This window comes from Lonchura striata, chromosome Z, assembly GCF_050655825.1.
Source record: "Lonchura striata isolate lonStrDom1 chromosome Z, ASM5065582v1, whole genome shotgun sequence".
In the NCBI taxonomy this organism is placed as follows: Eukaryota; Metazoa; Chordata; class Aves; order Passeriformes; family Estrildidae; genus Lonchura; species Lonchura striata.
This window is the reverse complement of record NC_140740.1, coordinates 48,722,954-48,739,247: the sequence shown is the minus strand read 5'-3', so window position 1 is coordinate 48,739,247 and position 16,294 is coordinate 48,722,954.

Below are 16,294 nucleotides of genomic sequence, written 5' to 3'. Positions count from 1 at the left end.
TTACTAATATTTGCTAATTTTCTAAATTTTCTAGAAGCAAGAGTAGTAATGGTTAATGCTTTAACCCTGCTATACCATATGGACACATCTTCAGGTAAGACAGCAGGAAGACAGACTTTCGACATCTTGCCTTCATTGACAGCAATCGAAAAAATCTCATCAACTTTTCTAAAATTAAGTTTTCACTCAAGCTTAGGAATATTTTCACTCAGGCATGAGAGTTGACTGACTGAATTTATGTTCAGTATATGACCCTCGGGCCAACATGTCACAGTGACAGGACCGTCTTCCACTGTTACTAGATTGGTAACTTTTTTTTAATAGTTTATCCATCAAAATAAATGCTTGAGGTGGGTATGATGAATTGTGTAGATATATATGTACATCAAAGTTTATGAAACTATTAATCTAAATGTGTCAGAGATCTCTTTCTCAGAGAGCATTAGCCAGTCTGACAGGTAAAAATGTAATTTGATGAAATTAAAGCAATTGGTCTTCATTGGTAGCAACTTCTGGATATCATTTTAGATATCCTGAAACCTAGCTGGACACATTTTTGTGGCTTCCTTAGGAAACTATTTCTTGAGGAACATTCATTACATTTCTGAAGAATTGTGGTGGCATTTGAGCCAAATCTTGGTCTTGAACTTCAGCCAATGTTTTCTTGAGTTGAAAGAGCACTGCCAATAAAAAGTAATTGTACAACTGACAGAACCTATTTTCTTTCCTCCTAGGAATAACTATAATTTACAGTCTGTAAAGCCTGTATGAGCCAAAAAGGGTCTCCCTGTGTATATAAGCTACTCTTGGTAATTCTTCCTGTGTCATTTTAGGGTTGGTTTGATGGCCTTTAGTCCTCTGCCTCAGAAAAAAAATAGTCGTACTCCCCTTTCTATAAGTAAGTTCTCTTCCAAGTTAATTGTTCTGGCAGCATGGCAGTTTATGATCAGTGTCAGTTACTTCTTGATACTGCCATTTAATTTAGACAATAAATTCCTGCTTTCAGGTTTTTAATACCTATGTATATAGTTCAAAAATGAGCTGATGGCAAAAATTGTAACCATGTATTTATAATTGTTCGGGATAGGGACATAAGAACACAGGACATAGGAAGCTCATGTCTGGTTTTCTCCCACCTCTATTTCTGTGATATGAAAACAGACCAGGTCCCCAACTGCTCACTGCATGAGCACCTCCAAAGGCCAACAACCACCACTGTGCTGCCTGTAAGCCAGCAAGCTTCCCCTTTTGCCGTCTAGCAGGCTAAAAACACAATTACACTATATAAAGCACATAGGAGAAGTGGTGCTTGTGCCTCTTCCTCCTGTCCTGCCTAGTGTTAGAGCAGTAGTGGCATGACTGGAGGAAATCCAGCATCCTGCTTTTGGATAAGGTGTAGAACTGCAGTCTTCCTGTGTCCTAAGAGAAGAAATATGCTATTTGTAGAACAGTGTGTATTCAATTTACTGTTGCATAAAAAATGAGAATGCCTCAGGTAAAGGCATCTAAAAATAATTTTCCCATAATCTGAATGCCTAGACTACCAGACTACAGCAGGCATTTTTCAGTTTTTATTTCTCTTCCTGCAGCAGAACCATTTTTTATTGTTATTTAACATTCACAGGGGAAGAGTGAGCAGACAGAATTCACTGTGGTACAGGGGCCATTGTGACAGCAACATGGATTTAAATCTTTCTTCAACCCTTACAGCAGAAAGGCATGATCTGGCACTTGCAACAGCCCTGGTAACTGGTATTTGTTAAAATGACAGTATTAGGAGCAGTCCCTCTGACTGAAGGGAGGGAGGAGGATCTGAAGAGGGAGGAGCCTGCACACATAGTGAAGAATTTCAGATAGTGAGAAAAGTCCTGGCAGCACTGTCTGTCATTGCCTTGCACACATGTATAATGTGCCCTTGCTAAACTGGATTGCCAGGAACCATTAAGTTGGACTTTTGCTTGGGCATGCTTAAAGCATGGAGTACCCTGAGATTCTTCTGCAGTATTTGGCTCCATGTACAGGATGGAGGTCCAGAGGAATTATTCACAGCCCCTGACTAAATTCTTCTGCGCAAGGTTTCCTCAGAACAAATGAAGGATCCCTCTTGCTCTCGTTTGGTTAGTGCAGAGTTTCATGGGGTATCAACTGAAATAGCAGCTTAAGAGATACCTTTCTTTCTTAAGAAAAAATACTTAAAGAAGTGTCTCTTGTGCTCAGGCATCAAAGGAAGCAGTGCAATGAAAACTGATAAACCCTTCAATTAGGTAAGGGAGTACAAAAAGCATAGCAACAGTCTGATGAGTACAGGAAATTAAACTGGAGGACTTAGGCTACTGGGTAATGATGAGAAAAAGGCATATTGTAGATTGAGGAGATGAGGGCTTTAGTCACTTTTCTAAGGATAGATATACTAGGCCAGTATCCAACCTTCTAACCTTCTGGGATAGACAGAAATGAGGCTTTTTACTGGGTCCTGGGCAGTTTCAGGGAAGAAATAACAGAGCCTGTCAGGAAGGCACCAAAAGGTTTAAAGAATGTGGAGTAGTCTCTGGCTTTTTGCATGCCTTCTTAAACAGAAATAAACCTTAGAAGCACTGGGGATTCACCCAGCACCAGTTATAAATATGAATAACGGACTGAAGACATCAAACAAAGAAAAATGCAGGCTATGTATCAGGAAAAATTGCATAAGAGTGTGATCTATTAGCCCTCATGCACTCCTCCCAAAGGGGGTGGAGATAGAATTTCTGTTGCTCAAAGCATTAAAACCCCAGGCCCTGGGGAGTGTGCCACAGGAACAATCCCACACTAACTGGAGGGATGGGGTAATTTAATGGGTGGTCATTTCCACCTTCAAATCTCTTTTATGTACATGCCAAGGTGCCTTTAGTGACAAGCTGCAGTTCAACATCAGAGCTAAAAGCATCCTGGACATAGCTCGAGAGAGTGATTCAGAAGAACTAGACAGGAAAGGAGGTATAGAAAAAGGGGTGGGGGTGTTAATTTAACTGAGACAAGCCAAAGTGCATAAAAAATTTTCCAGTTCAGTTTGGGATGGGAACTGAGGCTGAAATGAAGAAAGAGTGGTAAAGAGATCCCATCATTCCTTAAATATTTATAGACACATGTCACATGCCAGTGGCAAGTATGTTAAAGTCTCATTAATATTGCTTTCCTTAGTCAAAGCCTGACAAATTAATACAGACTTTAAGGGTTTCTGCGTTGGACACAGCTATCACTGCTCTGTAACCCCTCACCTGGGCCTGACCAGGAAAAATTCTTTCTCTGCCTGAGTTGAAGCTGAAATAAAATTTTCCATCGGCACCAGTACCAAACACTTAATTTCCCCTCCCTACATCTCCCTCTTCTCTGCCAAGGAAATAAAAATGAAAGAGAAATAACCTTCCTAATCTTGAATGTCCACATAAGAGATTCTATTTTATTTTGCTCCTTTACATTGTCAGTTGTTTCTATAGTCACTCCTTTCATTACTTGTTTTCACTTTGTTATTTTTTCCCTTTGTTTCCTCCATCATCCTCTGCAATCCCTCTACTCCACACCTAACCTATGTCCTTCCTTCTGCCTGCCAGTTTTCCTAAGTGCTTTCTTTCTCTTCCTTTAATGCCATTTTAAAAATTTTTTTGTCGACTTACTTTAAAGAGCCCCCTGGGTATACTCCTGGAAGAAAAGTACCAACCAAGCTGGAAAGCTTGACACAACAAATCTCAGTTGCAGGGGTCTTTCCACTGTGTCCCCCAGGCTGTGCTGAGGGGTGCTACATCCTGCTCCTTTCTCACTGGTCTGCTCTGAGTGTTGCACTATCCCCATAACTGCAGCAGGGGCTGATACTGAGGGACTCTACTTCTATGGAAATCTGATTTTATTTCTGACCCACAGCAGAAGTAAAACTAACTACAAAAAAACTCCATTCCTTCAGGATCCATTCATGGATATCAGACAGTGTCATGATTTTTTTCTTTTTCCTGTAGAATATTTTGATTTTAATTTCTTTTTACTAGAAATAAGTGGCTTTGCTCTGAATTCTCAGACTGTAAGAATGACCAAAATCCAATTACAATATAGCAGCCTTCAATCCCATACAGACCACCTGTTGGAAATAAAGTTTGTTGTTTGTCAAACAAACATCATTAGGAGGCTGTGTCCTGCTAGAACATGATGTACCCAACTTGGCAGACTAATGTTAACAGGATAGTGCCATCACAGAAGGAGGAGGCAAAGACACACCCCTACACAGCCCATGGTGCCAGCACAATCCTTCCTATCCCTCAAGACCTATAAAATTTGAACCTGAGTTTGTTTTCTGTAGACCTACATCCCTGTGTTTGGGCAGCAAGGAGAACTGCACTGCAGGAGAAGCTCCTCAGACCCAGGTAGTAACATTCCTTGCACAAGGCTTCACAAGTTTAGGAAAATCCTATGGAAGCATCAACCAGCAAACACCACATGGCCTTGACAATCAGCAGTGCTGCCTCCCAAATAATGTTTTAAACTTCTGGCTGAATGCCAGAAGTGGTTTTCCTTGTGGAATAAGTTATTCAGCTGAAACTCTGCATAAGTTAATCCCCTCCATGACAGATCAGGCATCTGATGCAGCCCTTGCATTTCTGTTGTTGATTTGGCTAAATATTGAAAATTACTATGGGGCAAATGCTACAATTTACGTGCATCAGAATAGGGATGTTGGGTTAAAATGCTTCCAAATGTAGCAGCCAAGGCTTCGAAAAATAACTGGTGGTTTTAAATCTCTCAGTGCAGAGCATGCCTACTTTGAGATCCTTTGATGTAACTTTATTTTCTCAAAGCCTGAGAAAATCACATATACTTTAGATGACTCAAGCAGGCCTATATATAAACAATGCATCCAAAATCACCTAATCACTTGGAAAACAGAAGTATTTAAAAAAAAAAAAAGTCAGTTCTCGCATCTTCTTAAACCCCCAAATCCTTAGTTACTACATAAAAAAAAAATATTATGGCCTTTTTTGGTAACATGTTTCTTCTCAGTAGTTTCACAAATGCACATATGGGAGAAAACACTGAAATAGCAAGAAAAGTGTGTAGGAAAATTCAACCTTGGAAAATAAAGAGGAACTACCAGCTATGTGGGTGTAAACAAAACCCCGAGTCACTCCTTGACTAACACCTGCATTAGAAATGCAATCTGAAGTAGGGCTTTTGATCAAAACCATCACCTTTCAGGTCCGCAGCTCTGTTTGCTTTAAATGCCCACATATTTACATTACATTTACACTGTTCCAGTATGCTGTGTTTCGTGTGTTTCTTAGGCTCCCTTGTGGCTGCAAGGGTAACTGGATTATTTTATGATTTTCAAGAAGGTTAGTATCCAAGCTGGGAGGAAGGAAGCTGGGCAGTGTTGCAAAAAAATTGTTTCCTATTGTAGTTCCAGTTTAAAAATCAAGGTGGCCATGTTATACTACACTGTTAGTTAAAACCTAATGTTTTTAACTGCAACTTATTAAATGTAGGCAAATTATATTGATGCATTTTCATGCAGAACACATTGTCTTCATTCTAACTGTGGCACATAAATATTGGAAACACTACAAGCACACATTAAATACATAGTGGAAACAGAGCCATGTTGTGTAGCTATGTGTTTTTTTCAAAATATCAAGCCTAAATGTTTCATGTGCCATAAAAATTATTTCTCCTCCATATATGCATAGATTTCTCTCCAATAGTTGGGGAGAAAACTAATAGTTGAGAAACAACAGTTTTTATATGGAGATGAGGGCTTTTTTCTCTTCCTGGAATATCCTTCTTTGCACAACTCTCTTCAGTGTTGAAAGTGTTCAGAAAAGGAAAACACAGCTTTTAAAAATAAAAGACAAGCTTTAGAAATTGTTCAAGGCATGCTCTACCAAAGTACATAAATTCTGACAGAGTTATTTCCACTATCCCACCCTTAAGACATCTGTGCAAGATTTCTCACAAATATTTCCATGTAATTCTATCAAAGCAAAATACATTCAAGGATAAAAAAAATTTCAATACTATTTCAGCTTATGAAACTTCTTGTTTTATTTTCTATTTATTGATTTATTGCCATTCTTACTAATGATTTGGTGATCACATCTAAAAAGCTTTATATGTGAGGTTGCCTGAAAAATATGAATACACTCAGGGAAAAAAGAAAACACTACTGAGCCCTGCTCTTAATGTTCTTTCCTTCAAAATCTTGGAAAGGCTTTTACTTCTTGAACTAAAAAAAAAAATAAATTTTGCCAGCCCATTGAAAAAAAAATCAGTATTTTCTGCAAGAGAAAGAATCCTTTTACTTTTTCCTTTAAACAACTGTTTTCAAGCATGGAACACATAGAAATTACTAAAAGGTAAGATAAATGTTAGCTTCAACATTATTTGCTGAAAAAGACAGAGGTTGAAGCAAGAGTTTTGTAGCTAAGCTTCTCTGTAGTTTAAGGGCATCATTATGTTTTCCCCTGTGCCTACCTGGTTTACTGAAGGAATGGGGTTATGCCCTCCAGTAGTTTGTCCTTCTGTGGGAAGTTTTGAAACAGTTCTTTACTTTCAACCGTGTTTGATAGAGGGGTGGAATAGTCTTAAAGATACTTGGGGTTCAGAGATTTCATGCAAATGCTAAGTACAGGGAGGTGACAAGAGTGAGAGGCAGAGAAACAGCTGAAGGTCTCTATTTATGTAAGGAACCAAAGCTGGGTTCAGCATTTGTAATCTCTGCTGTCCTGCTGCTAGCCAGGCCAAATCCAAGCACTGAGCTGGTGGTCAAGCAGCCATCCCAGGCTCGTTTCACAATAACAGTTTTGAATGGTAGTGTAAGTTGGAGTAATTATTTTTCATTTGGCATTGAAATAAACAGAGGAAAAAGACAAGGAAGGGGAAGGATAAACATTTTTGCAAAACACATCTAAAATGCTAATGAACATTAAATCATTTCTACAGGAGTTTGCAAATCAAAGGAAACAAGAATGAAACCCTCCTAAGTTTGTTAGATTGGGAACAACTACTCTTGTTTTTGTTTTTCTATTATAATCTTGAATTTTCCTTCTTCCTAGCTTTATCATTTTTACCTTACATTTAAGTCTGTGCAAAGTGTGATTTAACACAGGATAGATACGTGGAAAGTTGTCAGCTCTCAAACATTGTCTACACTGCATAGATCTGTGTACTTTGGCAGGTTTATAGCTCAGAATCTAACTCCCTGGAGACTTGCTGCAACTTGTAAACCCATAAGGAATTTTTCAGGCCAGTTCTAAACCTAATTCATTCATATATGAAACGAGATTCATTATAAGCTTTTTAATAGGGATTTTCAAATAATTGTTTTTCTTTGCCATTCTTGCAGTTTGAAACATGGAAAAAGATGTCAGATTAGATTTCTGAATTAGATCTGGATATCAAGGTGGAATTCCTTAAAGTTTGGGATTGTTATCTGAGATGCAGAAAAACAGACAGGACAAAAAATATTGCAGCATTTGCTCTTGGCTTTTTACTTGGATTTATTTCTAAGTGCACTTCTTGCCCTCTAGGTCAAATGCCTGTATCAGCTGTACAGCTGGACAAAAACAGAGCTGTAAAGGACAAAAGAACTGAACCAAATAATCATCAGAAAAAAAGCTTTATTTTATGTTTAACAGTAGACTTCAGGTATCCTGAAATATTTTGGTGGTTTTATTTGCTCTCAGCTGGGAAAACAATGTTGCTTCATTTAATTTTTGGTCTGAATCTGTTTCTCTGTCTTCAGATATTTTCAGGTCACTTAATTAATCACTAATGAAGAAAATACATTAACTGGGCTGTATGTCCCAAGATCATGTAATCCTACTTTTTCATTAAACATTAAAATACTCCAAATTCTTTAGAGGAAAAAGAATCTGCTTCTTTTTTTACTAGAGATTGTGCATGGAGCCTCAGTAGTATGAAAACTTAGCTCAGTAAATTACTTTATGCTTTTCCCCAGGATTATAGCTTCTTTATATTCTTGTGTTGCTTGGCTGGATCTTTTATCTGTTCTTCACGTCAGTGGTTTCCAGTCTTCCTCTCTTACTCCTTCATGTTTTTTTCTCCATCCTGTGGGACCTTTTCTTTGTACTACTAAAGCCACATTTTCTGAAAGACTCATCAAGTCTCGATTGATTCCTGAACACCAGGAGTAAATTGCAAATTATTTCCCCCATCATTCCAGCAGGTTCCTTCAGCATGGAGATGGGGCTTGTATTCAGTGTAAGATGTATTTCGTGGCAGAAAGAGGACACTTTGGAAAAGTTTAGGGACATGGTTAGTGTACAAGTTTGCTGTAGTCTAACAGCCCCTTGGGTTATTGCAACGGGAAGGCAAATCCCTGCAGTGCACCTCTGTCCCTGCCCAATGTGAAAGGAGATGATTTACTGATGCAGCTGATCCTTCTGCTGCCCTGCAGAGCTCCACCACACCTGGAGCTCTCTCACTGGGACCACAGGCAACTGTGGAATCAGCCTCTGGAGGACTGGCTGCCAAATGATTCAAACAGCATTGTATAAAGCACATTTCTAATAAAGTATTTACATACTAGTTAAAAGTGTTTTCATGTAACCCATACTTCCTCCTATTCAGTTCTGGTTAATTTATCATGTCCACATCCATGGTGAGTAAGAATGTCTAGAGGCAGCGTGATTACATCTGTTTTATCAATATGCACCATTCTGTGGAAATGGGGGCAGCAATTAAAATTAAATTATACTGCTTTTCCCCTTTGAAATCATTGATGAAAAAATAATCTACAAATATTATCTTAACCTTTTGCTAGTATCGCTGTGAACCCTTGGTTTAAGGTCTATTTATTTAACTGTTTAAAAGAGGAAATGATAACAAATGTTTCAAGCAACATTGTTCCCAAAGATGTAGGAACTCTGTCTCCAGGCAAAATACTTCACCACTTCTTGTTTACAGAGGTATTTTCTGATCTTCTTTTCTGGTCTGAAAAGTTTCAAAACCTATGTTAAAGTAAAGAAGAAGGAGAGAAACACCTCTATGGAATTCACAAATAAAATACTTCATTTGCATTGTAGCTGGGCTGATACAGTGATGCAAGAGAAGACTTGAAAAATACCCAACAGGGAATTTTCTCATAGGACTACACTCTGGAGTACATAAGCACAAGGGAAGCTAGTAACACCTAGCCAAGTTAAATTGTTATGTTAGAGCCTTCTCTTATTGAGAAATACTAGCTGATGTTTCTAATAGAGATCTTTGAAATTGAATTGAAATAAGTAATTTAATCATGCAAAATGTTTGGGATATTGTTAACTAAATAAACTAATTAGGGGTGAAACCCTTACACACATTATGAACTGATTTTTGCACAGTGCTGGACATTATTTTTATCCATATTCTCTCAATGAAATTGATGGAGCTATCATGGCATGTGAGAGGAATCATCACTTTAATTTGATTTACTTATCAAGGCACATCTAGGAACTTGCAGATTTGAGAGATTTTGATCACCAATCTTTAGGATTAGAAATAGTACTACTACTGCAGTCACAGGAGAAGCAAGTGCTCCATGGGCTTTCCTGTCCTAAGAAGTGCATGCTAAAAGAACTCAGTACTTCTAGAAGGGATAGAGTTTTTGAAACCTCTAAATATTACCAGTGGAAACAACTTTTAGGATTTATATTGCTGATGTGGAGAGTTTAACCTGGCATGGAAAATTCAGTTGCTTCCTCAGTTTTCTGCAGCTGTCCTGGACAGTTGCTGAATCTGGTCTCTTATGGGATTTCTCTGTTGAATAATTACTGACCATTGGACAGAAAGACCCTGGTTTAATTGTTTTCTTCTTTGCAATGATAAGAGAATTCACTCTAGCAGCTAGTTTGAAGAAATCCTGAAATGGAGGTTGTAGGAAAACTTTTAAAGAGGGTGATATTTAGCATTTTTAATGGTAAAGAAAACATGCCAGCCAAATTTCTGACCACTCATAATCGTCATTAAACACAAAACTAAGGAATATACATTTGTTTGGGGTTTCACTTATTCCCTTTTAAAATACTGTAGTGTAATTAAGTTCTTGATTGACTTGAAACAACATTTCATTTTTATGCCTGGATGTGGATATTGGGTTAATATAAAAGAAGTTCTATTGCTGTAACTGGAAAAAAAAACCAAGGAGGCTGATTCTTCCTGATAAGGGACATTATGACTTTTTTGATCATGAGAAATATATTAATTACTCAGGAGAATAAAAATAATGAAAATGAACCCAGCTTTTCCAAGGGATCTTTAATTTCATTGCATTTACCCTATATTTTGTCATGGTTAGATGGTTTAAAGACAGCTGAGGAAAATCTCATCACGTAAAGCCTTCCCAGAGGAGGAATTTCTCCCAGTCTGTATAAGTTAGTGATTATTTTTTGTCCTGAAATGAAGGATTCATACATAAACATAAGCTACAATTCCTATTCGAATTCATGCAGGTATGTGAGAAGACAGCATTTTCTATGATGGGTCTCCAGAATATTTCTGTCAGATATTCCTGTGCCTTGGTTATTTTTAAAAATAAAATTAAACCCCATTATGAAGTGAATCTGTGGAAATGGGATGTGACACAACTCAAAAATGGGCTCTCTGGAAATTTTTTCTGTGCTGAAACATCACAGTGCATCTAGCTGAAAGTTGCATGGTACAGTGCACACCTAACATGAAGAATAACTAAAAGAAAGTTGCAGACTGTGCAAATCTTTTACAGCTTTCCTAAGAGATGCACTTGAACACTGCAACAACCACAACAAGAAGCCACAACCTCTGTCCCAGGGCAGGTCTTCAGCAAGATTGGGAGCTTTCACAAAAATACATGGACAGGAGGAAATGCATGTTGATTTTTCCCAGTGCCTTGTGTCATAAAAAAAACCTGTCTAGCCATTCCAGGCAGAATTTTGGAGGTTATTGTTTCTCACATAATTGTACAGTTTTAAAATATTTCTCACTTTCATGCAAGTAGAAGGAAAATGATAGTCAAGACAGCAAGCCATGGAACAGAAAGCTGACCCTGATGGTGCTGCCCTTAATCAAGCTGAAGTGCAAATCATTTCTCATAGAAATTATTTCCTGTCTGCTGGATGTATTCCCACAGCACTAATAGAGAGCTGGGATATTGCTGTAATTGAAAAACCTTATGCTGTCTAGAAGGCTAGCTTTGTATAAGAACAGAACATTTGCTATGAGATAGCAGAAAATAGAGAAGTTAATCCAAACATGGCTGTGTGGCTTTCAGCTTTAAAAAAAAAAAAAAATCTTCATAAATGGAAAAACTAACACATGCTGGTTGCCCTGTGCATTATGCTATGCTACCCTTTTAATAACCCTGACTCCCTGACCTTTTCACAAAATCACTCTTTGCCGTCTCCTATTTACCTTAAAGCATTTTGTCATTCATTCTAATTTTATCTCATTTATTTTCCTCAGTATTCCCTCTCTTTCTCATCTTCTCTAACTCCTGCTTATGCAGAGTTTAATGCTAGCTTAACTTCACATATAAATACCATATATATGTCATATGCATGGAGTTCATATGAGTTGCTTTCATATTTAGTGGAACTATACACAAATCATTCAGGCACCAGTTATGGTTCACAGACTTCAATGTATAGCTGTTTATTAGACTTGCTGGGCATTCATCCACAAACTCTTAAAGTGTAATCTGTAGCAATTAAGCAGACCTGTCTGCCTGTAGGCATACTGATCTAAATGAGCTCTAAACCAAATTATTTTTTAAAAAATTCTACCTCCTTCTCATGCAGGAATTTAGAGTACTGACCAAAAGCTATTACTCTATTGTGAACCAAAAACTTCATGTCCCAGGTACTGTAAACCAGACAACATATTTGTAAGCATCCTTTTTCATTAAAAGATCTGAAGAGAAAGATGAAGGGGGTTATGCTGTATCAAAAGGGGACTTCTGCAAAGTGTCTGTGCTCAAGAAAATCACCAAGCTACCACTTTTGCACATTTCTGAGGTTGCTGAGAATAGTAAAATGCTTATTCTGTTCTTCCCTCTAATTTTGGTGTTTAGTAACCCATTTCTCAGAATTGGAAGGCTATGGTCCCTGAGTTTAGACATTGTGATTAATACAGCAGTCATGGGCTCCCCTGTGCCTGAGCATAATTTTTCACTGAGTTCCATTTCATGGGCAATCTGACTTAATCTTCATGTATTCACAGATGCACAATGGTGGAAGCAGACAGACACAGGCCTTGAAAAAGATCCGAATCTATTAATCATTACTTCTGGTAGCACAAGTGATCTCCAAACCCAGACATACAATAAGCTGTCTGTATACGTTTGCCTGCTTCAGTTTCCTCATGCTTAAGCATTCTTTTGGGTGAAGTTACTCTTCTAAGGAGTCCAGCATTTTCTTCTTCCTATTGTACTTTGACTTTTCCTTCAAAGCAGAGAGTTGAAACAAGGTCTTCCCTAAACTTTTCCAAAGTGTCTACTAGTGAAAAAGAGGGTTTTTTAAAGACTTACTTTACTGTGACAAGATAACTAACGTTGTTCAATTTCTCTGTCTTGAGGCTCTCAGACATGAAGTACTTTGTCCTGAGCAACAGTTCTCTGCTATGCTATTGGATGCACAATCATCAAAAACTTTAACATATTATCATTATCTTCTATTCTTACCCCTGTAATGAGTGCAAAATTCTTTCTTGGCATTACTGCTGAGGTTTAACCTAGTAGGAAGGCAAAGGACAGCAGCAAAAGAAGTCAAGCCTAACCCCTAAAATAGATGTTGCAAGCTGACTAAGTCATGTACATATGAAAATCTCATTTCACATGGACATTTTCAGTGACCTTTCTTGCTACTCTATTGCAGAAGTGATATTCTCCAATAACTGAGTTCACATGGCCTGCTGTTTCCTACTTAATTTCTATAACAATGGCATAAAGACAGCAGGGGCCTATTCTGGACAGGAATCCTGTGCTGGTTTTTCCAGATGGTGAGCTAGGTGTTTGTGTTCTGGATCCTCTCTTGCAATATGTTGTGACTGCACTGCAGAGCCAGCTGGAATCAGCCAAAACTGAGGACTTGTTGTCAAACTACACATTTGCACTGATTCATCTTCTTTTGGTGGACTGAAGCTATCAGGGGACTCTTCATTCTGCCATGGCCCTAGGAGCCTCTCAAACAAAAGAGCTGAGATCTCCATACTGAATGGATTTGTGTGTGGAAAACATAGGATTCTGACAGGTCATTTAGCAGCTCAGATAAGGTGATGGCACCAGGAGGAAGATACTAGCAGAATACTAGCAGAAATAAACAGTTTCTGAAATAAATTTATTTTGTGAGCACATGTAAAAGATTGAACATGTACTGCACTGTACTGCAGATCTGTAATGCTTAGTGGGGACAATAACAATGCAAGAACTGTGATAATTTCTGTTCTTTGGATCTCTGCCATGCCAATATCACAGAAATGGCAAGAGAAGAGTAGCATGGACTATAAAGCATAAAAGGTATGGGAGATTCCTGGTGATATTACTACTTGTTCCATGTGATTTTAGTGTCTCAATAGTACCCATGTACCTGTACTTTGCCTGCTGCACCAAGATGAAACACTCTAAAGAAATGTGGTTGAACAGAAATTTCTCTATAGGTTTTGATGAACTGCTTGCTCAGTACAGTGGCTTCTCCAATCACAATCACAAACCCATGAACAGAAAAGAGACATTCCTCCACAATTCACAGGGGATGCTCACAGTGTTTAAATTGTTGCTACTATTTTGGAAAAAAAGACCTACTATTCCTCCTGCCCTTAAGCAGGAGCCCTGCACAGAAAGATGTATTAGTTTTTCCTGGAAAACTATAGATTGACAGTGGAAACAGTGTATTTAAGAGTTGGAGGAGGAAAAGAGAGTGCTTAAGTGACTGATTGTGAACACTATCTCCCTCGTAAGTGACTGCTTGCTTGCTCCAGATTTATGAGAAAAAAGGAGACTATATCTCTTGGAGAACAAGAGGTGTTCCCAGATGGCAACTGACAATGACAATAAATTCAGAGAGCATTTGGGCTCCTACATGAAACATCAAAATAAAGTGACTTTATTCATCACATGCATCATATGCATGGTAATTATGCTTTTATGGAAAACATAATGACTTTTCACAGAACAACATAGGTTAAATATATTGCTTTGGCAGTGGAGACTACTGTAATTCACAATACTTTGCTGATGTGTGTGAGGATCAGTGGTTTTATCAGCCACTAACTGTGCATCCAGCCTCATGTGCTTTGTCTTACAAAAATCAAATCAGATGTTAACAATGTTCTTACCAATCAAACATTGCATCAGTGGACATAACCACTGAAAAAGAGTAAAGATCTGAGGAGGGTAAAGTTTCTACCAGTTTCTTGATAAGTTCAGCAGTGTACTGAAAAAGTAACTTTCAGGCAGGTCATGTACCATCCCCAGAAGCTGTCTGCCATTAAGGGAGCTGGAGATACTCAGAGGGAGGTGCTGCATAGAAATTTTCCCCTCTGAACAGGTAGCATTCTCAACAACTCATGTTTCTGGCTGGATAGTTTTATTGCCTGAGATTGCTGTGGTCTCTGAGAAACCAGCAGTAATAAGTGCACTTGTGCAAAATCATTTGCCTTTTCATCAGCTTCAAGAGCTTCCTCTGCTTGCCTCTGCCCTGTGGGCACTATTATAATGCAGCTAAATGCTCTCTCATATAAGAGTTCTGCTGCCAAAAGCCATCACATAGATTCCTAACTTTCTTTCTTTCATCCTGAATAAGATATCTTCTGCTCTCACTTTCTGCTGTGATTTTGATAGGTTTCTGGCCTATCTTCTTTTTTCTGTCTTACTAGGCCAGATAATAACTAAGCTCACCTTGAGTGTCTTGGCATTTCATTTGTATTGGTTGTAGAAAATGGTTAAAAGAAGGAAAGGCCCTGTCTCTGGGTGTTAAAATTTCCTTGTTTAGGCTGAATTTTCTCCAAGCCAAATTATGAATCTTCCTACCATGAACCACATACTGGCTGTGTGAAGTAATGGTCTGGACCAATGGGTAAAAGCATCTGGCCTTACAGTGTGAAGTGGGACACATTTCAAACCATGAAACATTCAAGTGTGAGACAAAGGGAGAGTGGATTGGGTGGGGATAGGTCTGTAATTACATCTATGTGTCTGCAGGCAGCTCTTACACTTTTGGGTATTAGTATTTGGATTTAATGTTAGTACACAAAAGACTCTTCCCAATGCAAGGGAGATTGAAGAAATGTTCAAGAAGGATGAACCATGTAAACTCCTCCAAAATTGTGCTGAAAGGCAAATTCATGTTTATGTGTCCTTTCTGCACAGTTCTGCCATGTTGTCTGTCTTGTGCACTGAGAGACAGCATTCCTGTGGTCCTTCAGAAGGCTGAAGATATACTCATCCTCCTCAGATTTCTACACAGATGTCCTAAATATCTGGGGGAGTCACTGTGTCAAGAAGATGTCCTGACTTTCAAGAGGAGCTGCTTGTCATTAATAACTAGGCTGTACCTCGTTTCTCTTTATCATAGTCCTCCACAATCCTGGATGATGGAACAGCCACACATAGAAGAGTAGAAGAATCATTGGGATACACAGAGTACTAATCAGGAATACAGCAGAGAATGGAAAAGCTCTGGAAGACAGATACACACATGCAAAGATTAGTCAGCAAATAATAGTCAGCAGAACACTTCAAGGAACTGGAACCTTTCAGTTCCTTGTGACTTTTTGAGAAAGTCACACCAGCTGGCAAGTAAATTCTCAAAGAAAAACTGCAGAAAGAGTAAATATGGCAAATAGTCTGGTGCAGGGATGCCCGTGGATACTGATGGAAATTTCCCACTGCCAAACTAAATCAGGCAAAAGTTTCTCTTAGCATTTAATATGAAGTTACTTGTACAATTTATGTGTGTAAACAGTGCGCAAACTGGAACTCAGGTTCATAGGCTTTTGAAAATTCATGCAATTATACTCACCAATCAGGTGTGAAAAATTCAATTTTAGATATTTGCATATAGCCCTGTGTAAGTAACTGATTTTTCAGTTGGCTAGGCCAGGCTTTCTCTTTGATTTCACTTGAGTGCCCAGAGGAAATACAGACTCCTCATTAACACGGAAAGAAGAAATATTTCTTAGTCTCTGTATTTCAAAGACTCCTATAAATAATACAGACTATATCTTGATACAGTTAGAGTAGGAACTAAGGTTTATTTAGTCATCTAAGATTCTGTTTCTAGCTATTTTTAGATTTACAAATATG